This window comes from Pieris rapae, chromosome 7 (genome assembly GCF_905147795.1).
Source record: "Pieris rapae chromosome 7, ilPieRapa1.1, whole genome shotgun sequence".
Lineage (NCBI taxonomy): Eukaryota > Metazoa > Arthropoda > Insecta > Lepidoptera > Pieridae > Pieris > Pieris rapae.
In genome coordinates this window covers 1,700,137-1,725,169 of record NC_059515.1, presented here as the reverse complement: position 1 = coordinate 1,725,169, position 25,033 = coordinate 1,700,137, and the positions used below count along the sequence as shown (strand labels likewise).

General features: G+C 32.3%; 1 protein-coding gene across 2 annotated transcripts in view; it reads left to right on the top strand.

Moving 5' to 3' along the window:
• Window positions 1–25,033, top strand: part of LOC110994636 (transmembrane protein 132E) — a 77,849-nt gene that overhangs the window by 13,731 nt on the left and 39,085 nt on the right. The window lies entirely within an intron of this gene.

The window sequence follows — 25,033 nt, the reverse complement described above, 5'->3', positions numbered from 1 at the left end:
ATCTTTTGTTCGGGACATTGTAAAGAAAATTTTTACTATTATTATTATTAGAACGCGTTTTCTTATAACCCAAGTAAGATAGTTAGTTTAAAAATACAAAACCACAATGAAATAGCGGAATATTTATTAAATACAATAAGTGTACAGCATTTGAAATAAAATTAAATAAAAAATAAATCAGTGGCGCTACAACCTCTTTAGGTCATTATCTGTCTGTTTTATGATCATTTTTAAATCTAATAGGCAAGTAGGTGATCAGCCTCCAGTGCCTGACATACGTCGTCGACTTTTTGGATCTAAAACAGGTCGGTTTCCTCACGATGTTTTCTTTCACCGTTCGAGCAAATGTTAAATGCGCACATAGAAAGAAAGTCCATTGGTGCACAGCCCGGGATCGAACCTACTACCTTAGGTATGAGAGTCGCACCCAGAAGCATAAGCATAATTAAGCATTTGAAATAATTATGTTTAATTCTTAAAACAGTTTGGATTATCGATTTTATTTATCACGAAGATGTGAAAAAAGGGAAGAATTTTTTGTCTATGGCGATAATATATCTTATATATTACATATTATATATATTTGAATATTTTTTTATAATCAATTTTAAATACTATTAATTTCGATAAGCATTTGGATATTTGTTTATTTAAAATTGTTTTGTTTGTCCGTAATTTTAGCAGAACGTACAAATATTGTATATCCTAAAGGTAGTATAGTACAACGGAATTGTAGATTTCTGAATGAGCGGAGCCTTACGGAACCCTTTTGTGTTCCTCCGATTATAGACCTTAATTAAGGACCGCAGTAATAAAGATAACGATTTCGACAAGCTAACCAGATACCTTTGACTCATGGTATCGTTGACTTCATTATGTTGATAAAGAAAATTGAACATTACTAAGCCTTTTTCAATATAAATTCCTCTATCATAATAAAACTATTTAAGATTGCGATAAGTATTTGTATAGAAAGAAGTATCCAAATTGGATTTTTTAACAGTTTTTAAAAAGTGTAGTTTTGGACTTCTGCATACTGCAATGGCGCAGAGCAATAAATTATTGATTCTTTTCTTTCGTAAATGTTTGAACCTATTTGTATATTGTATTCCATCTTTGGCTGTATTTTTTTTTTGTTATAATATATACTTTGTAGGATTACGAAACAAATAAAACTCTTGAAGAATACATGGCGCGGGTATCAGCAAAACTTTGCGTCACAAGAAACCATTACTGGGAGTGCGGATGACAGTCGATAATGAATCAAAGGGCGTATCTTGCAAAGACAGTGAATAGGACAACTGATGCTAAGAAAATTTTCATACTCGATGTGTTCCGGTGGTTTGTTTAAGGATAACCCACTTTCTTATAGAAAAAATGTTATTTAGTATTAAAATTGCTCCAAAATCACGTGTTTTTTTAATTTTACTAATCTACGGTACATATATTTTTAAACTTAGAACTCAGTATCAGGTAGTAACACGTCTCGGTGATTTTAATGAAAGACTTAGAGATGTAAAGAAGTGGTAAGCACAATATGGTGCCACACCGTCTAGCCATTCACTGACGCCGAATGTTTCTCGTATAGGGGCAATGAAAAAGTTACGATTGTGGTCTGGAACGCGTATTTTTGTATACAATTTACCCTTTCCTATACATACGTTTGTTCGGCTGTGTTTATTGTGTTGGTGTGTATATACTAATGTTTTAGGTGTTTGTAACAAGAGGTGCAAGTTACTCCTACAGTTCATTTTTAGAATTTTGTAGAACTATTTTACTGGTTATGACTTTTTGAAAATAGATTATAATATTATTTAGACAACTTTTGAATATTATGTTAAAATGACATAAGGATTTGATGCGTATCAAAACACGTGCTTCGTTGATTCGTTAGTTCGTTATAAATCTTGTACTAAACGTTAATTTAAACATAAAATATTGTACATAAAGTCTCGAAAATTTGTAATAAATGTAGAAATTTTCTGCAAATTACAATTAAGTTATAAACAGCGATTTAAATGTTGTAATAAAATCGTACACAAAAATTCGTATTGTGTATTGCTTTATTGAAGTATTAGAAAAGCGTGATATTAAGTTCTATTGTAATGGCCAATAAATTTCGGGACTGAGGTCATTAAAAGTAGGTGTTTTATCGTCATTCAATAAAACTCTATGGAATCTAGAGGCAATTTCAAATTTTATGTCAGCAAATGACGTAAGAAATTTCTTTAAATTGATTTTTTTTTAAATTTATTTATTGTATACATAATCTTAAATAGAAGAAGTTGGTGTGGTGGAAATACAAACTGGACACAGTCTTTCTGAGTTGTATTGGCCTAGTAGCTTCAGCGTACGGCTCTCATTCCTGAGGTCGTAGGTTCGATCTCCGGCTGTGCACCAATGAACATTCTTTGTATGTGCGCTTAACACTTGCTTGTATGGTGAAGGATAACATCGTGAGGAAACCGGCTCGCCTTAGACCTGAAAAGTCGGCGTGTGTTAGGCACAGGATGCTGATCATCTACTTGCCTATTAGTAAAAAGTAAATCATCATAAAAAAGATAAAGAAATCTGAGGCCTGGGCCTGTAGCGCCACTGATTCATTTATTTTTTGTATTTTTTTGTATAGGTAAGTAAAATGATTCCCTTTTGAAATTCCATTCAGGAAAACTATTATCTAATACGAGAGTATTATTATTATTTTAAAATAATATTTTTGGTTGTTTGTTGCACAGTACCATACCAACCTCCGTACTTGTTCATAAAAGAACCAGTACTGATGTTGATCGCATTGGTAATGTTGCTTATTTTATACCTACCTAAATGAATTAACTATTAGTTTTCTTTTTATCAATTTTTATTATTACAAAATAGTTAAAATATTATAAATACCCTGTATTTGTGTGTTTGATATTAACTGAACTGATTAAGAAAACACCCTGCGAACATAACATTACTTATAACAAACAAACAAAAACATCTTTATTCATCTAGATAAACAAGTACACTTATGAACGTCACAATTAATTAATTGTAAATTTACATTTACTACCAGTTCTCAAGTCACCAAATATTATATGTATACCAAGCGGAGAAGCCATTTACAGTACCAGTAACATTTACGAGTACACAAGTTAAAATTGTAACGTTTACAATCTGAAATAGCCTTTTTATATGAAGCAGTTCAATTAACATATAAGAATAGTTTCCCGTTAACATTAAATTAAATCGGTTAATCTACGGAGGAAATTAAATCAATTAACTTTGTGAGAAGACATGCTATTTCCTTTAAAAAAGGCGACAACTAACTTCATTACTAAGAGGAAAGATTTTGTGAGCTTTTATAGTATCAATTTCAAATTTCTATGTCATATTTTATTATATTAAAGTATAAATATACATGTACCCGTGTAATTTTATATTAAGTAATAAAACATTGATTTTAAGCTCCGTACACTACTTTATTTTAATATTTCTTATAAAAAGAAACTTTTATTAAAAGGAGTGGCGGAGAGTTTATTGCCAGTTCTTCTCTTCTGTTATACGCCATAACAGAAGTCGAAGAAGAAACTCGATTTTGACTTGAAACTGGCAGTAAATGTAAAATTAAAAGCATTTAATATTTTAATATTTATAACTTAAATGAATAAAGACTTATTATTATTATTATGTTTAATATGTTTTTTTTTGACGTTCATAAGTGTACAGTGTGTTACCTGTATGAATAAATGATTTTTGACTATGACTTTACACATCTAGTTTGTCTTGAAGAAACTGCTTTTTTTTAATTTATGTTCCGTGTTTGTTTTACATTTCTCTTGTCTATTGTGATGTAAATTTAAATTATATTTCCTATTAAAATTGATCGCTTAATACCAATTGCCTGCTTAGGTAGTCTTTGCTTAAAATAAAACAATTGATCTAATGTATGTCGATGATATCAACTATGAAACATTGTGGTGGGAGTCTGGAGCTAGTGCGGTCACTTGCGACATACACTCTTCATTGGTGACCTTAATCGATGTTATTATAATAAGGCACCTTTATGGTATATATTCTCTTCCAAAGAATTGCAAATTTCTATTCAAAGGTTGATTAATAACCAATAATGGAGATTTTCCCTCGAACCGAATACCGCAGGATACTGCAAGTATAGTGTAAATATAATGTAATTATTTAGCTGGCTTATATAAATAATATGCAGTAAGTTGTACAGATAAAAGATGGACTACGGAAGCCAGACGAGAGTGCTGACTATATAGTTAAAGTTTCTGGAAATAAATGGATGGAGGAAGCTAAGAACTTTTGTAAAAAAATATTGTAAATATTCTTAGTAACTAATATTTTTATTTTATGTAGCTTATTTTTAAATAGTTTCAAAACGATGTACATTACCTCTAAAATTTCTAACTAAGTGATTGTAATTCTTTGATTAATAAAGTATCTTTGAAGTTAAGGTCCAAATTGAAAGTTTAGGAGGCCAGAGGTTCAGAGGCTTTTACCTAAAAGGGGTCCATACTACAGAACCCAAAGAAATAACAATAACTAACTTAGAATAAGAGTGTAATAATAAAACTAATACCTATTTAATATGTAATTTTTATTAATGTGGAATTAAAGTGGCTTCATTATTATTTTATATAAATAACATAGCTGAATTTGTTGTATCTGTGTAAGGAATAGGAAATTAATGGTTTATTCACCGAAGGATATCCTTTGATTAAATCCTGTGACATAACAAACGTGATTGGGTTAGTCGTTCAGTGACCAATCAAGCGGAACTAATATCGGCTTGGGAGCTTACTCTATCCACCTAATAATACTTAATTAAAGCTTTATGTTTAAGCTCTGTATATGGGATTTTTAAACCAGTTGCGGTACTCAGTATTCCTCGGTTCTATGCCTGGAGATTAACATACGGTTTTGTTGTGTTTACAGTATTTTATCAGAGTTTGGAGGATGAGATTTCTTTGCGGCATATTAAGATATAGACTTATCGATACTAAGACGTTAAATACATATAAAATTTCATTCAAAGGCAAATCTAAGATGCATCTAAAATATATCAATTCAAATGACTACAACGTTTACGTAGATATTATGTTCTTATGACGAAAATTAATACTCTCCTACATATTTGTCTGTCAAATTGTATTTATATTATACAGATCAATAAAGTCAAGTCAACAAAAAGAAATATACCGCAAATTTCAATAGCTGTTTCATAATTATTAAGCAGTTTTTACTTTTTACAGCTAGGCAAGTTGGCGATCAGCTTTCTGTGCTTCACACCCGCCGACTTTTTGAGTCTAAATCAAGCCGCTTTCCTCACAATGTTTTCCCTACCAATTTTAAATACGCACATAGAAAGTCAATTGGTGTACCGGGGGATCGACCCTACGACCTAAAGGATGGCAATCGTACGCTGAAGCCATTAGACAGACACTGCTAAAAAACAGTCAACAGTTATGCAATTTAAAGTTAAACGCTTGAAGTCAGATTTATAATACGTTTCATAATTTTTAACTTTCCTTTATGGATATATTATGGACATTAGCAGGGAGGCAATCTTTTAACGTAATAAGCCACCTTCATTGAGAGTAATCATAGAGGCGTCGTAATAGCGGAGCGGAGAACATTTACGTGAAGGATCTTTACAAAAACAAAAAATATATGGAAAGTATTTACGTAGAACTAAAGGATCTTTAAATAAAACAAAATATGGTTTATAGATCTTTACACTGAAATATGAAAATTGTTGTTAGACAATGCATTATTATCGATTACTTGGTATGAAAAAACATCGCGAACACTTCGATATTTTATTTGTTAATATGCATATTACAAATAGTCGTAATACATTTATTTATGTCGTTACTACCGTCCTTCAGCTTACACTAATAAATAAGTATGTTAGCTTAGTGTCTGCCATATAAATAAACTAAATAAAATATTCAAAATTGAGTTATTTCCAGAGTTGCAAATATGTTCAACAGAAAATGACAACATATTTCTCAGAAATACATTATGCAATAGACTAAAATGATGGAACGTATATGGTCAATACAATTTGCATCAGTATTGTGAAGAACACAAAGTAATTTGGTGCATTCATCGATTTAGGTGCATTGGCCGCTCCGACATTTTAATTAAATTGATTCCCGCGGCTCTGTGACCCGTATCGATGGAACACAGAATCATTTAACTATATGTTATGATTTTTTGGTATGTTACAGTTATAACAATCTACCACAAGGGAATTGAATAAAACATTTTTTATCGGTACACCAAAAGCTTTAGTAAAATTGCTCAACCCATGTTATCTATGATGAATACGCCAAGGAATTTCGACAGAGTAATTTAAAATAAAAAATATATATTACCCATATTATATAATCATTTGGACAGGATTGTTTCATATCTAAATATATGTCTTGTGTATATTCCACAAGTAGCTGATATATGTGAGACTCTTCCCACAATCTTCCCACTCAAAATAGCCACTGAAACCACATCGGGTAGCTCCTTCGAGTCTGCATCAAGGAGGCTCAGGTATAGCTTTTTAATTCTAGCAGAGTAATTAAAAACAAGCATTAAAAGTTTACAGGTTTTGTCTTTGAGCAAGATTCAGAGATCAAAGATGGACTTAAAGTCAATAATAAGAAAGGAACGGAAAGAAGGAGAAGAGAGTGTGGAATGAAGACAAAATAGAAGCGTTAGCAGGAAACGAATGGAGAAAAAGCTGAATAGAGATAATTGGAGAAGTCTTTACCTTGTGTGAAAGTCCATACAATGAGTACTGAACTACGTTAGGATAACGAGTAACTAAAAAAAATGAATATAACAAATAATAACTTCATTAGTTAATATTTATAAATTAGAAATGAACAGGCATTATTACGTTTAAGGAATAGAAATTTAAAAATCGAATGTTACTAAACTTTCATAATAAAAATAGAAAATAAACGATGTTAGCAGTATATAACACCAGATGGTATAGTTTGCGGAAGTAAGTTTGTGATGAGAAGTTTGTATCGCGTCGGAAAATGCAATTCCATAGTTTCTCTATGTTGCGGAACGAAGAAATTGTGTTACGAAAATTATATTATCCGCCTTCTTCGGGTTCTTTGCACAAAGTAAAATATTGTCGTTGGATAAAGGAATTCTTTTAATGAACAAGTTTAATACTGGTGGCAGAGTAATGCTTATACTGAGAATATCTTATGGGACAAGTTCCATTAGGGATATTAAGCTCAAACTAACTTTAATGTCTGTTTTTTAAGAAGTAGAATGTAGATGATCGTTTTACCTGATCAACGTAATTTTTTAGTCTATGTCGGTTTCTTTACGATGACTTCTTCAACATACTAGCAAGTGTATACACAATGAAAACGAAGCAAAGATAATTTATAGATACAAAGCAGATTCGAACGCACAAGGTGTCTTTTAGTATACGTATATATATGTATGTGTATATACAGGGGGCAAACGGGCAGGAGTCTCACCTGATGTTAAGTGATACCGCCGCCCATGGACACTCTCAATTAAATTAAATTTAATAATAAACATATTTTTACTTTTTTATTTTATGTTTGCTTGCAGTGTTGACCACTGAGATTACAGGTTCGATCCCCGGTTATGTACTTATGGAGTATCTGTCTATGTGCGCAGTTACCTCTCGCTCGTACGGCCGCGGCGTTGAGAATTATAGTGAGGACACTGGCATGCTTTTAAAAATAGACGTGTAGATTCAGGAGGCGAATTACCTAATTGTTTATTAAAAAAAACAAATATCACGAAATAAAAAGGTTGAAGGAGCAAGAATCTTAAAAAAATATCTGCTGTTGTTTAGTGCCATAGACCGGGAAGCAACAAGCTAAGGTCAATGGTCGAATACGTATGGGAACCAAGATAAATATTTGAATTTCAACACTTAATATTTCCATATGGAAATTGATTATGAAGTGTTCGGGCAAGTGTTTATGTAAGGGATTCTGGGTCGAGTTAGTGCGCTCGCGCATGTGTCGAGATTTATATGAAATGTGAAATATTGCACCAGCTGCATACCTTTACAGGAAGCGAGTTTAAATAATCTTACATTTAACCTATACACTTGTTTTCAAGTTTCATATTTCAATGTAGAAGTTTTTATTTAATACAGGCACAGGCAAACTATAATTTTCATTTAAGTGCACACAGACCTTTAATAGTTTTTGGATATACTTAAATCAACGTGTAAGTTTAAGCAGTGGTATATGTTTTAAATTACATTACTAAAGTTTTTAATAACACTGATATACAGAAATTTTAAAATTGGAAACGAAATTCAAATTTTAGCGCGAATTATCACTTGTCAATTGTCAAACTGTCAGATGATTTTCATTTGAAGAAAGTACTAGTTTAAACTTGTCTCTGACTCTCAGGTTGATTCGACTCTTAATTAGAGTTGGTTTGGAAATAACTGTAACTATTTCACATAACTGTGGGTGGCAAAAAGTGCATTCTTGTACCCGACATAGACAACCTAACCTACGCGCTTTTGAATTGAATTAGCAAGTCTTTAACTTCGTAACGTATTGCGATATTGTAACAATTTGTGTTAACGACGATTGCACTCAATGGTGTAAAGTTAATTAGCCAAAAGGGAGCATGACGCACGAGCCGGAAGGAAAGCAAACAGTTCCCTACTTTAGTAGATTAAAACTGTAATACTTACTTTCTAAGACTGAATGAAGGCCAAAGTATAGTACTTACATACCTTAAACAATATTTTATTTGAAATTGATAACTTATTACATTCGAACCTCAGTCTTCGCAAATAGTTATTATCATCGGGACTAATATTATAAAGAAATAAATTTGTATATTTGCAAAATCTTTCACTATTGCTACTTTATGCCTCAGTACCAGCCAACTACGCTCTACGATTTTATATCGATTTTTTTTTCTTAGAAATGCTGAAAGGTATACATACTTAGTAGTGCGAAAGTTGGTAAAATTATAACTTATCTATCTAATACGTACTCACCCATTTATTTATTTATATATACATTCTAAATGTGTATGCTTAAAAAATACAAGACAATATGACATTACAAATTTAACATACTTACAGATACACTTCAATTACATTAGAACTTAAGCAATATATTAAAGGAAAACACTAAAGAAACGACCACAAAATAAACAAAAATAAAATAAAACATAACATTAAGAATAACTAATAATATAAATAATACCTAAGTCTGAATACTATCATTTCAGCGTAAACATAATTGGACATAAAGAAACGAACGAGTGTTTTAGTTGAAACAGCGCATTAAGTTTTATGAATAAAAGGGATACATAATGCCTGCCTTTTCAAAGCTTTAAAGCTTTTTCATATCGATTTGACCTTACAAAGGCCGCACAATTGCAAAAGCTCATGGTTTAAGCCCCGTCCATTCCCATTGTTATGAAAATATCGAGCTTTTCGCCCATTTGTGTTCTAAGGCCGTTGAAATCAGGCCATTTGGCCTATCGGCATTGCCCTGTACATATTTTAATGATAATTTTCCGCTCATAAATATTAATGCTTCGAACAAAACCAACAAATCTATGTAAAATGGATATTTGGAACAATTTCGCTTTGTGTATCTGAAATCAGTATATATTTTACATATAGCCTAAATTTCAAATATATATCCGAATAAAAAAAATAGTGGCTCTATAACCTTTTTGTTCTGGGCTTCAGATGTCTGTATATGTTCCATGATCATTTGTCAATCTAATAGGTTATCAACCCGTACCTGGTACACGCCGTCGACTTTTGGGTCTAAGCCGGTTTGCTCACGATGTTTTCCTTCACCGTTCGAGCGAATGTTAAATGCACATATAATCCATTGGTGCACAGCCGGGGATCGAACCTACGGTCTCAGGGATGAGAGTCGCACGCTGAATCCACTATTCGAATTACTGTGTACAATAGGTATTGACTTCTGAGAACACCTGATTGAATTTTGGTGCAGATGATATATTATTTTATTACTAGATCAACATGAATTGTATATTGCTACTCAAAATCGCGCTGTATCAGAATAAGCACAGCTTATCATACAGGGGTAAATTTCAACGCTAATTTAATTACCTAATATGAAAAAGGTAGAATGGATGCAAATATATGTGTTCGTACACGAATTTTTCAAAACCTTGCATTTAAGAGAAATCATTATTATTAAATAAGATAAATTAGATAGTTCTTTTGCTATAAAACATACAGTTAAAGATACTTTAAGTGTGGGTGACAAAGTGCTGACTCGGTCTGCCCACAGTGAGATACCAGATCGCTTATTCATAGTTATTTATCAAAACGGAAATGATCCTATTTCGATTCTATTGTTTTAATTTGATTCTAATAAGATTAATGATACCTCATGATGATACTGACGTAGCCAGAATTATAGTGATTTTAGGCCTAAGTGATTTTGAGACTTTTGTGTGTTCAAAATTCTCGTATTATTTCAAAAACTAAAACGTCATAGTTTGCGCTGTTAGAGACACAGTATCCTCTTTTTTCAGTCGCTGCGGTTTTCTCTTGATGTTCCTGTTCTTTCACAAGTAGGTGTTAATTGTGCATAGTATTATTACACATGAAATCTTAACCTAAAAGAGTTTTTATAATCGTTTATAACCTAACATTGTTTCAATCGTTATTCAACAGCCAGAAAATTTGGTCAGTAATAAAACTAGGTAGTCCCTCAAAAGGCCGTATGAACTCATCTTTTGTATGCAAAACATCTTCCATACTTAAGTCATACTTGGCACTTCCGATTGCGTAATTAAGTATTTCATTCAAGGTTAGAGTATCTGAAGAATGCACTTATGCATGTTGCATATGTAAACTAATCTTATCGGTGTTGTCGTCTGAATACTAAAATTATGGAAATTTAAAGCTTTGTTGCATATTAATTGGTGACTCATCAACTTTAAAAAAATATGTTGTGTTGTAGTGGTAAAGTAGGAAGCTCGCTGTAGACACAACATGACGATGACTTTTCTTGGTGCTTCTCCATTACTGATTTCGTCAATCTCATGACGCAGTCGCGATATCCGTCCGCTTCCTGACACATGCTGTATCCTCCTACACGCCCTGGATTTTATCCATCATAATCTATTGAAGATATTGGTAGTATACAATACGTTGCCCATGTGCGCAACTTTCCGTTGCTTGATTATTTTGACATAGACATTTTTACATTTGTATTATCTATTTCTTTTGGTTGGTTAAGTAAAAGAAATAAGTTTCTGTATTAATATTAAATTTAGACGCATTGTTTTGATTTATAAGTTTTGCACTTGTACTTTACAATTTATGTTATTTTAGGGTTGCCAGAAAACGTCGCACTATGCCGGCGATAGACCTCGTTGCGCCATGTTGTTTATTAATTTCTAATTCTTGCATGTGCTATAAATTATTAAACACATTATCGAAGTATCTGTATTTTCAGTGCGCAGAAGAATAGATTGAGGCCCACAGAATACGTATTATATTTTATTATTTTCACTGCACCAATTAAAACGGGACAAATTTACACAAAATATCGCAGTTACAGTCTATCGATTTGGTATTAATGATTCCAGCATTCCCATTTGTGCGATGTACTTGCTACAAGCTAGTTATGATAATAGCAAGTGCGGGCGTGCATGTCAATGGCTTCTCAAACAGATGCGTATGGTCTGAATGAAATACGGATTTTACAAGTTGATAGAGTACTATACAATATCCGTAATTTTTTTTTGATAGTTAAATAAGTGGATTAAAATTAGGAAGCTTGATTGATTTATGATATATAATATTTCTATCCTCGAAATCATTTACCATTTAATATGTATTTCTTTATCGACATTTATATATAATATGTTAAGATAGGTAGCAAGTGGAGATCTGCGGTCTTCGTCTTCCGGAAAAGGGCGTAATAATATAAATAAATACGATCTTTAGTTGATGCGGGACTGTTGAATTATCTTTTACGTGCTTACAACGTAATTAATGTCATGCAAACGCTCCAGTCAATTTATAATACATGTTCATCAGAATTATATCAATATGAATGAGTATTGTGCTGTAATAGGACATTGTCAACGGAATGAGAAGCGAGTTTATTTGAGCGGTCACGTAGCCGCGTTGTAATTCTTGTTTCCTACCCTCGCAACGGAATGTAATATAAAAGTTATCGCAAGATCGGCATGCGATGCGTGGCCTCTCACGCGATCTTATGACCTTAACAAAAAGTTTATTGCTATTTGTTACACTGTTATAATTTTCATATATTATATTTTTGTATCCTTAATTACCTTATATTACAGCAGCCTACAAGCAGCGCCCTCAACACTTGCGAACTGTCAGGCAAATACTGTGAATCTCATAGTTTTAAAATTAAAATTTAACATAAGACATATAGTCATTTAGACAAAACTAATGGGCTAAAATAAAGCAATTAAAATATATGTCAACAGTGAACAGGATAATAATAAAAAACTTTACAAAGAACAAACGTGTTCTTTGATAGTTTAATCCACACGTATCTGAGAATGTCTTATAAATACTGTCTATGTGCATGTATGAACGCGATGTATTCAAAAATTTACTGTGCGATTTTCATTAGTAAATACGAGGACCTGTCTGACGAAGAATTAGGTGTATTGTTATAGATGGTTTCATGTAAATGGACTAAAATATAACGATTATTAAAAAGGTAGCACAAAGCCCTTGGGCGAAGCTTCGGAAGGTAAATACCAATATTGTAAAAAATTCTAAGAAATATAAAATCTTATGTTCATAAAATAAAAAGTAATAATCAAGCCTTAACTTGTAGCAAGTTCGTTGGAAAGTCGCTTGTCAATTTTTGTAGACATTTCTAATTAAACTTTTCAGCTGCGAACTTCCTTATTTAACTTTAGCGTTATAACTTCTCGCTATTTGCGTATATTCCATGCCAAGCTTAATGAATATTTAGCTAGTTATTTTGCGCAAAATAGTTTTATTCATGGAATTTGTATTCCACAGCACTGATTAATAACTTACCTTTATAGACTATATATAAGCATACGTTTTAGAATTAACGTTCTATAATTTTTAATCTATGCTATGTAATCATATTATCTATGGATAGATATTGTCTCTACAAATGTTTACTTCGTTTTCCTTTTACTTATGTTAGTCTTTTTTGATTACTATTTTGTGTGTTGCATTAGTAATATAATTAAGAAACTTCTAGAATAATATATATGGTATAAGAGTACCATAAATAAATGAAGCAAACAATTTAGGATCAATTTAATTAAGAACATGCTAAAACTGTAGGCGTCTCTGTTAATATAACGATGTTACCTTGGCTTAAAATTAAATTTAACGGTGAAAATGTCTGAGAGCTTAATTAACGCGAAAGAGGGACATGAAATGTAACTGTAGTACACACGTCGAGTACATTCATCTTTCAGACCCTCACGCGCCATGAAAGAATAATGAAACGAAGTATAAGGACACATCATTAAGAGGCTTAGGTCTGAGAAATATATTTAGGAAGTTTCTTTTGTTTTTTGACGTCACAACGGCTTATAATTCGATCGAGCCGGCTGCACGCACAAAAAACGAACAGCGTTACCTCGCGGCGCGTCGTTACCTCTGATGCGTTCCATTTAAAGCTTGAAGTGCAATGTATAATAGTAACTTGTTCAATTCAATTGTGATTTCCATTTACCTCCTCTATATCCATACAAAATATCTATCAAACAAATAAAATTAACATTTTCTTTTGAAAAAATGCAGCCATTCTATCATTATTTTCTTATGACGTTGTCACGATCAACTATCATTAGGAAACCTTTATCTACTTCAAAGACAAGACTTTTTTATACACCAAGGGGGCAATCGGGCAGGAGGTTTTTACCTCATGGAGTGTCCATTGCCAGGAGGCTCGTAACAGCGTTGCCAGCCTTTTAGGAATTGGTACGCTCTCAATAACAAGTCATGAATCTTGCGGGGCATTAAATTTGTAAGTGACAAATGCAACCAACCAACGTCAGTCAGCGATTCATTTGTAGGTTTTAATTAAGAAAAATATAGGTCAATTTCGAAAATATTTTCGACAGAATTATAATTGCATTCCAAACTGTAAAGTTCTAAAAATAAATGTTTCAATATCTGGCAAGCAGGGCATTAATTATTTATTCATGAAGCCCCGAGTGCATCTGTTGAACGAGTGAAAACTCGAGAGAAACTATCACTTCTATTTTTACACTGTAGATGTCAATTATCAGACTTAGCTGGCATAAATCCCTGAAAATAATTTAACAAAAGTATTTTATATTTATTTAAAACGCTATTAGCACGAAATAAATATAAGATAAATTTGACGAGTTCGATGAAATAAAATTTCGCCTCGCCTCTCAACTCTGCAGTCTCTTGAAACCTGCACTAGACTCTGTAACTGCAAAGACTTGAAAGTTCAGTTTTTCCAGAGCGACATCAGCGTCACGGATAACACCATGGATTTATCTCTGCAACGACATCGGTATTGGAAGTTATAGCAGCGCTGTCTGACGCTATGTCTATGGGCGAAACCCTTACTCGTAAAAACCCTCAAATAGATCGACAAAAAAGTATTTATTTACCAACTCTTTGTGAGATTTTATTAGTTACATATACTTTCAGATAATATTAATAAGTAGGCAATGAGTTGCTGACAAGCGATCTCTCCCAGACAACCCTAGTAAAGAAAAAAAGCAATTACTGTAAGATCGTCTTAAGAGTTATCAATCAATGATAGGTTCTAAAATATATTTACTATTTACTACAAATTTATAGATTTTTTTCGTTAAAACTAATTAATAAGTGACAGGAAGTCACAAATACAAAGAGCTGCTATGCGATGTATTAATTTTATTTAACAAAAACAAATGAATTTTACTATCTCTGTCTCCCTCTCTCAAATTAGTCTCTTTCTGTGACATTGTGTTTCTGCTGTGATGAAAAATATTTATAAACATATGTCTTACGGTGGTTTCAGCCAGTCAAAAACCAATGAAAGCCCCTCTTAGGGTTACATGTATACTTTGCAGGTGCAGAATAAACAAAGCCCTATTGTTTTAGCTGTAGCACTAAATAGAAAGCTTCCAATCTGCACCCTCTGAATTCTCATTCAGTCTTGTCTCTTACTTCGCGCATTTTGAATTATAAAGCGAAGCAAAACACGAGTGCTTACGTCAGAGCTTTCGTCGCTTCAAGCTTTGAATAATATAAAGTTTTCTTTGTAATGCGATTAGAATTTGATAATTTCTATGTAGTGGTATTACGCTAACAAGCGTTTTCTGTGGTGGCCATGTTTAATTATGCGAATGTTGAGTTATATGTCAATTAACATAATCTGTGGTCGTGCCTTGAAAAATTATTGACTTCGTTTGTGGAATTATGAATATCGATCCTTCAATACAAAGGCTTAGAAAGTCGGGGTAACCTTTTATATTACTGAACTTTATTGGTTTCTTTTTAATCCGGATTCACGGATTTTTTGGCAATACGAAGGAATTGACATAATGGCATACAGTTTAATATGACGTAATATTTTGGTTGATTTCCCCAACTTTGAACGAAATTTAAATTTCATGTACCATTTAGATATCCCAGGAACCCCCATCCCATTTGTCCCTCCTTTCTGGAGAACGCGTTTTGGCCAAGACTTACCGATGTCTACATGGAGCATTCTAATAAACGTGCTGGATTTGGATATCGATATTTTCTCCCGTCACACTTTAAAAACGATTCTCATTTAGTTTTTATATACATCATATTATTGTAAGCTTTTTGCCTTTGTTTGCTTGTCACAATTGAAATTAAGTGTTTTGTTTTTCTTGTACCAATGTATCAGTGTACCGAGCATAGATAATCCTTTATAAATACGTAATGAGGTTGATATATTTTTGCAATTATTAATTACAATTACTTAATAATACTATATTCTAAATAATTAAATGATTGTTTATCATTTTAATTGCTATTAAGTATTTTGGAAAAACTTAATAAAACATTATGAATTTAATTATGTGGAACAAATATTATTTATTACCAGAATATACTCTTAAAATTTAATAGAATACAACCTCATTTGAACTCGATTAAAATCATACTTCAGTTAGATGAAGAGGTTTTTAGAATACTTTATATACTAAAGGAACAATTCCAATTAAAGTTTTCTTAGTGAATTACGGGAAAACGACAGCGGAATTTCTTTACAGCAGGCGGAAATTTTATGAAGCTTTCGACGCTCTTTTTAAAACTCCATCGCTAGGGATACTTAAAATTGAATTCATTTTACACCTAGGCGTTTAAACGTTGGCGTAAGATTTAAAAACTGAAACTCAATATGCTGTTAACTGTGTATACACAACTCAGTGAGTTATAGCTGGGTTCAGAAATTATCTAATTTTAATTTATATATAATAACCGTCTGGCGACAGTCATGGCATTTTATTAGTCCTACGTCGGATAAAGTTAATTAATGAAACGGTCAACATTTTTTGTTGACAGTGTAGTCTGGCTTCCGGAAGGCGAGCTATTCTTAATATGTAGTTAATATTACTGTATTCGGTTTTATTTAAATATTTTAAAATGCAAAATATGTACCAATAATTAGATTTTAAGTTGACGCATGGTAGACCTGATGCTTTCCTCGCTCAACAACTAAGTATCGCAATACAGTGAAGAAATGCCGACGTTAAAGGTTTACTCCACAGGGACCGAACTTTTTAAATTGGTTTTAATTTTTTTTTATAAATTCCTAATAATTTTTATTATTGATATGTAGGTTAAAAAATGTAAATACTGCACATATATTTCATTGTTATAATTAATATTAAAGATTAAAAAATATTTAATGTTAAAAACAATAACAATGACATTTGATTATTGAAATAAAAAAATATTATTCATATTATTGACCAAACACTGTTTTGTCCTACATACATCGTTATATTCGACTTTAAGCCACAATAATAATCGTATGAATTGAGCGAAGTACTAAATAAATTAAGAGAAAACTAATCCAATATAAGCCAAAAACAAAAACACAGCATCACTTCATTAGGATAACTGAAACCTAGATCTTACTGAGACTTGAGTCTAGACAATATACTTGTCCCAGCCAGACTATTTGACTATCTAGGTTACTAAACTTGGCAAGTAATGTACAAGTAAATAAACTTCGACGTCTCGTGTTTCAGTGACTACAAAGAACAGTGAGGATCTCTAAGGATGTGATGCAATTCTTTTTTGTAGAATATTTATTATAAAAGAATTCAGTTTTGTAATCAAAAGAATGTGGAGAAATAAAAGTATAGTAAAAATACTAACTGGTGTTGAATCTAAACTTAGCAAAAGCATTAGCATAGCAGTTAAAAATGAAGTAAGGAATTGGAATTGCTATTAAAGCTCATTATTACGGGTATAATATAAAAAATATAGTGTGTCTTTGTCTTTCAAAATCAACAAAAATGAGCTGGTTTTTATTAATAGGCATGTAAGTGTTCAGACTTTCGTACCTGACACGCGAGTCGGGTCTACGGCAGGCCCGTTTCTTCATTATTTTTCCACCAAATGAGAAAGTGATAAATGCGAACAGAGAAAGAAAAGACCGTTGGCGCAGCCGTGTCTCGAATGCACGTCTTCGAGAGTCAGTAGACCAGCAATGCTCAAATTTATTAACCAAAATATTTTTTTAACCGTAACTTGAAATCAATGAGTATTATATTACTGTTTGTTTAAAGAAACTTTTGGAATGACTATAATTATAAAAGTACAAAAAAGAGCTAGCATTTTTAAAGATTTTCATTTTCCAAGCAAATATTCTCGTAAAAGACGTAATTATAGAAGAATAAGTCTCGCGTTCTGCCGCAATATCAACGAATGAAGCCTTCCCCGCCCACGCTAAGCAAACTTCCGTAAACAGACCGAAATTACTTCGCAGTTTTTTCAGATGTTTCTCGTAAAATATCAAATGAAATACTTTATGGCAAAATAAGTTTGCGACGATTACTTTGTACGCGGATAAAGCTTAATCATTGTCAAGTTTATATGTATTTGTAATTTGTTAATGCATAAATACATATTAATAATTTGTATAATGTTTTACAACGAGAAAATATTACTACTTTTATAATTAATAATTTGAATAACTGTAAACATAGTTGTCTAATTTCATTAATTTTTTAAAAATAATAAATGGCGTTGTGCATGCAACGAAGTCCAAGAAATATGTAGTATATAAGATTTAATATTTATCTAGAAGTTTATTTTGTAGATGTTGAAAGATTAAAAGCCGCCCGCAGCCCGCGCGGCATTGCAAAGTCAAAATCTAAAACAGGCCGAACTGAGCTGTAATGGCCTATAAAAGCTAGTTTCTATTCAAGAAAAACAAGTATAAATTATAGTAAAATATAGTAAAATCAGATATGTCGTGACAATGTTCACTTAAAGTCTAGTACTTAGTTAAATTTAGAGTATTTTTTGTTTATATTATTTATGTTTGAATTATAAAAATATAATAAAAATGTGTTTATTCATTTGAAACGACTCATTACAATTTTTGGATTTGGGAACCCTTTTTAGCAAAAAATACCTGTTGTTTTTTCCCAGCACTTTCATAACAAATTTAATAGTAAATTCAATAATATTATTATTTACTTACTTGTTTGAACAACAAAAAAACCGTGCATGAGAAAGTGTGTGGGTGGTTGTCTTGAAGAAACTGTTTTGTGTTATTGTGATGTTATTATTATAAACGTAAAACGAAATGAAATATAAAATCAATAAATTCAGTTTTGTGACAGCTACGATTGTATCAAGCAAACAGTGATAATATCTATGTTTGACTGCACGTTTTAATAGTTAAAATACTTATATTTTTATACTTTGTATGCCAACAAAACAGGATCGATAACTTGGTACTCGTAATTGTGATTCGTCTAATTTTAATAATCGGCGTGAGATTGTAGTTATAAATAAAAATACGAAAAATGAAATTGACATAAAACGTTTGATAATTTACTAGCGGCTTTTTACGGCTTCGCGCGAGTGAAATTATAAAAAATGTAGATATTCCTATGTTATTACATATTGTGGAACATTTATTTGTTCCATCATTAATAGTTTTCGCGCATGCGATGAAAGATATTGTATAGGCATTTTTACAACTTTTTTGCAATAAAAATGGTGAAAGAATTTTTAAAATCGTTCTAGTACTTTTTGAGCCAATTCGTTACAAACATATTTACATACAAAAATCTTTCCTGTTTATTAGTATAGATAAGTGGTGATATAGTAAACGTTTTTGCCAGATAAAGACTATAACAGTGCTAATAATACTGTTAAAATAGGGGTTGCTGGTAGGTGGGTGAAAGATAAGGGTTATACCTAAAAAAAATTTATCATTAAAATAAAAAACAAAAAAATCATTTTTTTGTTTTCGTTGGGTCACGCTTGGGGTGTTAAAAGCACAACCTATTAACCTAACGAATATTTTAATAAGATTTCACAAACCTCTGGTATGAGAGGTATCACACAATATTTGTATGAAGTTATATTAATATATACTTAAAGCAAGGACTATCTAAAACGATAGTTCCTATTTATAAAAATAATTCAAACACTCCAAAGTGGTATATTCAATAAGCAACCCTCTGAAACCAGCCTTCGCTCACCATTACCGGCTTCCATTAGGTTGCGCTCCTATTTCCAGCAAATCCAAGAATAGTCCACGGAGAATCTCTATTTGCATAACGTCCCGTTTTCCAATAAAACAGTAACAGGTTTGCGGACGGAAAACCACGCTTAACAATGTTCGTTACGAATGTCAGAGTTGGGAACTATGGGATTGGAAAACAAGCAAAAACCTCCCTCAAACGGCGGCCATTTGTCGAGTCACGCAATGGATTGACCGATTTAGAATTAACCTAGTTTCGGATCGTCATGTAACTTTTTGAAAAGGGTGCGATCGTTGACATCGTCGAACTACAACTTTTTAGGTCCTGGCCTCAAAAGAAATCTGAAGGCCAGACCGAAAAAGGTTGTTAAGCCACTAATTTTATTTATACCTATTCACATATTTAAATATTCATAGAACATACTTACTCTTAAAGGCCGCTAACCCATCCACACATGACTGTTTATGGTCTGCGGCATTGGCCTTTTATGGCTGTTCCGAAGGGTCGTTTGCGTCCTTTATATCAATGTGATGATGTGATGATTGAACGTATTATAACGCGCGAAATTTGGAATTATAACTATACATACAAAATATATATATCTAACTTAATATTTGTCATAAATACTTATAGTTAAAGGTACACTTTAACAACGATTAAAAACTGTTTACTTTGCTATTTATTTATTTAGTAATCCTACAGCTAACATAAATTATATTTAATTACAAACAAATACACTGAAAATATAGCCAAAGCTGGAATACATGATACATTTTACTAGAGAGAGATTTAGAAAAGGGAACAAACAAAGAAATAGTAATTAATACATTTAACTAATTGTGATTTAATTTATTTAACCAAGCCTTAAGCCTATGCAAAGCTTTAGGCTTAGTTAAATAAAAAAAGAGCGTACCAATTCTTAAAAGGCCGGCAACGCACTAGCAAGCCCTCTGGCATTGAGAGTGTAAATGGGCGGCGGTATCACTTAACATCAGGTGAGCCTCCTGCCCGTCTGCCCCCTGTTCTATAAAAAAAAGCCAATTTAATTTCACAATCTTTTATTATTAAAACTCGCAGAAATACATCTCGTTCGTGAAACTGCGCATAGCGTTGATACTTTTTATCTCGCTTCCAGAACATCCTGCCGTCATTTACAAAGCCCTCGACAGAGAAAATGGAGTTTTTTATAGCTTGCCTCCTTCACACATACAGGTCGTTTGCCGGTCATAATGTTTCGAGCAATGTGTATCGAGCCGCAAAAATCCGTTTTTATAAGATAGGGCTCGTTGGCACCCTAGCTCCTACACGTCATGAAGATTACGATACTTAAGCATTAGTATAAGATTAAAGAAAACACTTTTTTAACGGATTGAAGTTATGTATTATTGTAAACTTATAATTATTTAAACATAATTTTAAATTTATCCGACGTTTCGCGTGCTTTACGGCGTGCGTGGTCACGGTGACTGAAGACAAAAGGTGTTGAATGACAAAAAAGTATCACAGCTGTAGGAAATGTTGTATTATCTGTATTTATTTCTCCGGAGTTGGTATCGATTAAAAGATGTAGGGTTTGTAGGCAGAAATTGCTCACGTTAATAAAGTGTTTTCTTTATATGTGTAAAAGTTATGTTAATAAAAGATAATACTATAAGTAGTGTTAAAGTTTAAATAACATTACTATAAAATTATTTTTTCATCTGCAATCAGCCTCTTGTCTTTTATCAGATTTTAGGACATGATTTTGAGGCAATCCAATAATTTGTTTTCCCTCTGTAACTCACAAACTATCAAACTGCAGCAAGTTTCGCTCTTCTCAGTCGAAACACGCCGTCCGCCGTTTCCAAGAGTTGACGCGTTGCTGAAGTTTTAGTCATTTTAAAGTTATTACATTACTTTATCTACAAGATAATTAACGCTTGGCTTCAAAAGTGTTAAATGTATGGAGAAACGGCTGTGTAGAAATCGACGACTCGTATTTTGGATATAGAAAGCCTTTGAGAACGATTGCAAATCTTTTTAATTGCACTTAAATTTGTAATTTGATAAATATGTTAGAAAAATGTTATGTTATGTTGGGAATAGTTTCACGCGTTAAATACTTCAGTGTACTAATTGCATGTGATACCAGAACCCAATTTTTTGTGCTCAGCTGTGAACTGGTCTGCGAACTTCACCTATGTATCAGTCTTTAAGATATACTGAAAATACCACTAATATGTACTTTGGATAATATGAAACTAAAGTAAAGTTTTCCAAACGATAATATTAATTGATCATTATAAATCACGGTATTGCGGTAAGTTTCCACTGTTTTATGGCCTATTAAAAATCGAGTGCCGTGAGAATCTTGAGCAACGATGTGCATAATGATAAAAAGCTCTCAAATGCGTCGGGCGCGTGGGAGATAAAAGTAATATAGTGCTCTAAGCAAGAAAATGTTATCGGGTGCTCCTTGCGAATGTTTGCCCGCTCACCTTACAAAGCAACTTAATATATCAAACTGTCGTCTAGGGACTTAGTTTGAACAAGCATGTGACATTATTACATGAAGTTTTGTCGTGAACGTTTAACTTCCGTAGTTAAAGTACATTACCCTTATTGTTAGAATATAATTTTTTATGACATGTCAATAATACGCTTAAAGAGATTTAGTTGGTTAGGAATGGTTATACTTTGAAAGGTACTACTACTACAACAACAATAGAAACATATATATTATATACAATAAATGTACCTGTGATTCCACACAGGCTCTTGAAAATTGGCCCTTTTTTATGTCACAAGAGGCTATCGGGCAGGAGGCTCATCTAATATTAAGTGATATCAACGCCCATAAAGACTTGCTAGGGGGCTTGCAAGTGCGTTGCTGGCCTTTGAAAAATTGGTTCTTTTCTTGAAGGACCCACAGTGAAATTGGTTCTCACTATATTGTGACACATATTTGAAATCATTATAGCAAATAGCAATTAATTATAAAAGAGCTATTATAAATATATTATAATGACGTTCTTTTTGGTTTCTTTAGCTGAGGTGCGGTTCATAATCCTGGTGCATTGTTGCCATCGCGTTGCCAAGTGGGCAAAGGTTTTATTATTTTTATGGGCTATTGTGTTGCAGGAAATTGCGCGTTATTTTTCCCATTTTCAATATTACTGTTCGGGTGATGTTAATTTGAAGGATTTACAATTGTTATATTTGCAGAATACCCCTTCGGTGACTTTAGGGCACTTAATCTAAAGTATTAAAGAGGTAATTGGATTTAAAGACCCCTGGCGTGTTCTGGGACGAGTTAACCTCGGTAATATTTTATGAGCAACGGAGTATATTTCCAGGTAACGGTAATATATTACTTACAATGAATCAGGAAACGAAATCATTATTCATGGTAATTTTCTTGAGCGACTTAATAAATAGTGTTAAGTAGGATTTTTATCAATTGTTTTAAGCCTGAAACAGGGAATAGGGCAGAGGATTATCTACTTGTTTAATTTTTTTTTAAGCCTAAACAGCTGATTGGTCTGCCTGCTGCTTAGTCAATAAACGTCTATTTCCTTACATTTGACATATGGATATGGATCCCGTAATTAGGGACTGACTGAATGTGAAAAGTGTTGTTTTTTTTACTTTAAGAGCGCAGACGGGGTTCAAACGCACAATATAATGGTTGAGAAGTCTAAGACTTGAGTTAATCTTCTTACAATTTAATTACGTTTTATTTATTTATAAAAAAACAGAAATTTATGTGATAACATTTTCAACGTTCAATGAAGCGTCGACATTAATGACAATAAAAAAATAAAAACAGAATTATCTTCATCGTCAGACGTCAAGGCAGAAATTCTATCATATCCATCTCCATGTCACCTAGCCTAAAAAAGCGCTATGTTGTATAGAGCTTTTTTAGGCTCTTTCACCACTAGCAGTTAAGCTATTTTCGAACCGATACGACCGAGGGACTTTCGAAAAAAGAGCGCGAACCATATCTAAAAGATGGCGGCAACACAAAAAAATACTTAAATGGGATAGTAATTTCTTTGTCGTAAATATTGTAAATACAGCACACGATCAAGACGTGTTCAAGTTTTAATACATTACTTATTTAATGTATAAAAACTGTTATTTGCAATACTGATATTTAATTTATTTTAAAAGGAGCAAGAAATTAACCGTTTTGTAAAAACGCGAACGTGCGATTTACATAAATTCTCTGAATTCAAAGCACCGCGAAAATCCACAAGACCCACTTTTAACTGAGGCTTATTTGTTTAAGCCTGCAAAAGAACTTGCTTAAAAGGGAATGTAAGTTTTCAGAGACGTTTAGATTTGTTTTGCAAATTACATTAAGAAAACGGTGATCAAAATCCCATGCGAAATAAAATACATTTTCTTGAGAACACATTTAAAAAAGCCGAATTGCGTTTAAAAATTTGTTTATACGATATAATAACTAAGATACAATTTTTGGTAGAGGCTGCAGCTCTTCATAACTTATGTGGTAATAAATAAATATGTTATAAAAGAGCATACTCATCTCTTAAAGGACGGCGACGCACCTACTAACATTTGTCTTCCTGGGCAGCTTTTATGGCCCTCGGTAGGCTTGTTAATCTATAAAACTATACGTTGGAAACTTTAAAAAATACTCTTATACCTTCATATCCCGTTTATAAGTTTAATACAATTTTTTAACATGTCAGAAACCAATAACATCAATAAATGTTGACCGATACTATTCTGGATTTAGAAGTCGGTTCTATATTTCAAAGGTCTTTTTTATCAACTTTAACTTTTATTTAACGCTTTATTTCAATAAATTATGTCGCGTTCAGCGATGGAAGTAGCTTTTCTTTTTAAAAAACCTTTATTATATTTTCAAAATATTACTAATTTAAGTTTAAGCTATATATAGTTCATAACGTTCCTATTAGGTATAAATACTGACATTTTTATACACTCCGACAAAATCACGATTACATTTTTGACTTGACTATCAAATAGTCGTTTATTTGTAGATCTATTAATATTGCTAAATCGATATTAAAGCCTTTGTTGTTGTCAATTTATGAGCTCTGTGATAGATGACATTGGCAGCTGACAGTTGCGCCATTGCTCTGACATAATATAGGTTTAAAATAAAAGTTTGTGAAATGTATGCAAAATATTATTATGTATTTAATGGCTTAATATACAATTAATGGAAAAGTTGTACGAAAGACTAGGCGGTATGGTCGAAAGACTCAGATAGCCTGCGCCATGGGTGAAAAAAAATTATGTATTTATTTCTCTATCTATTATA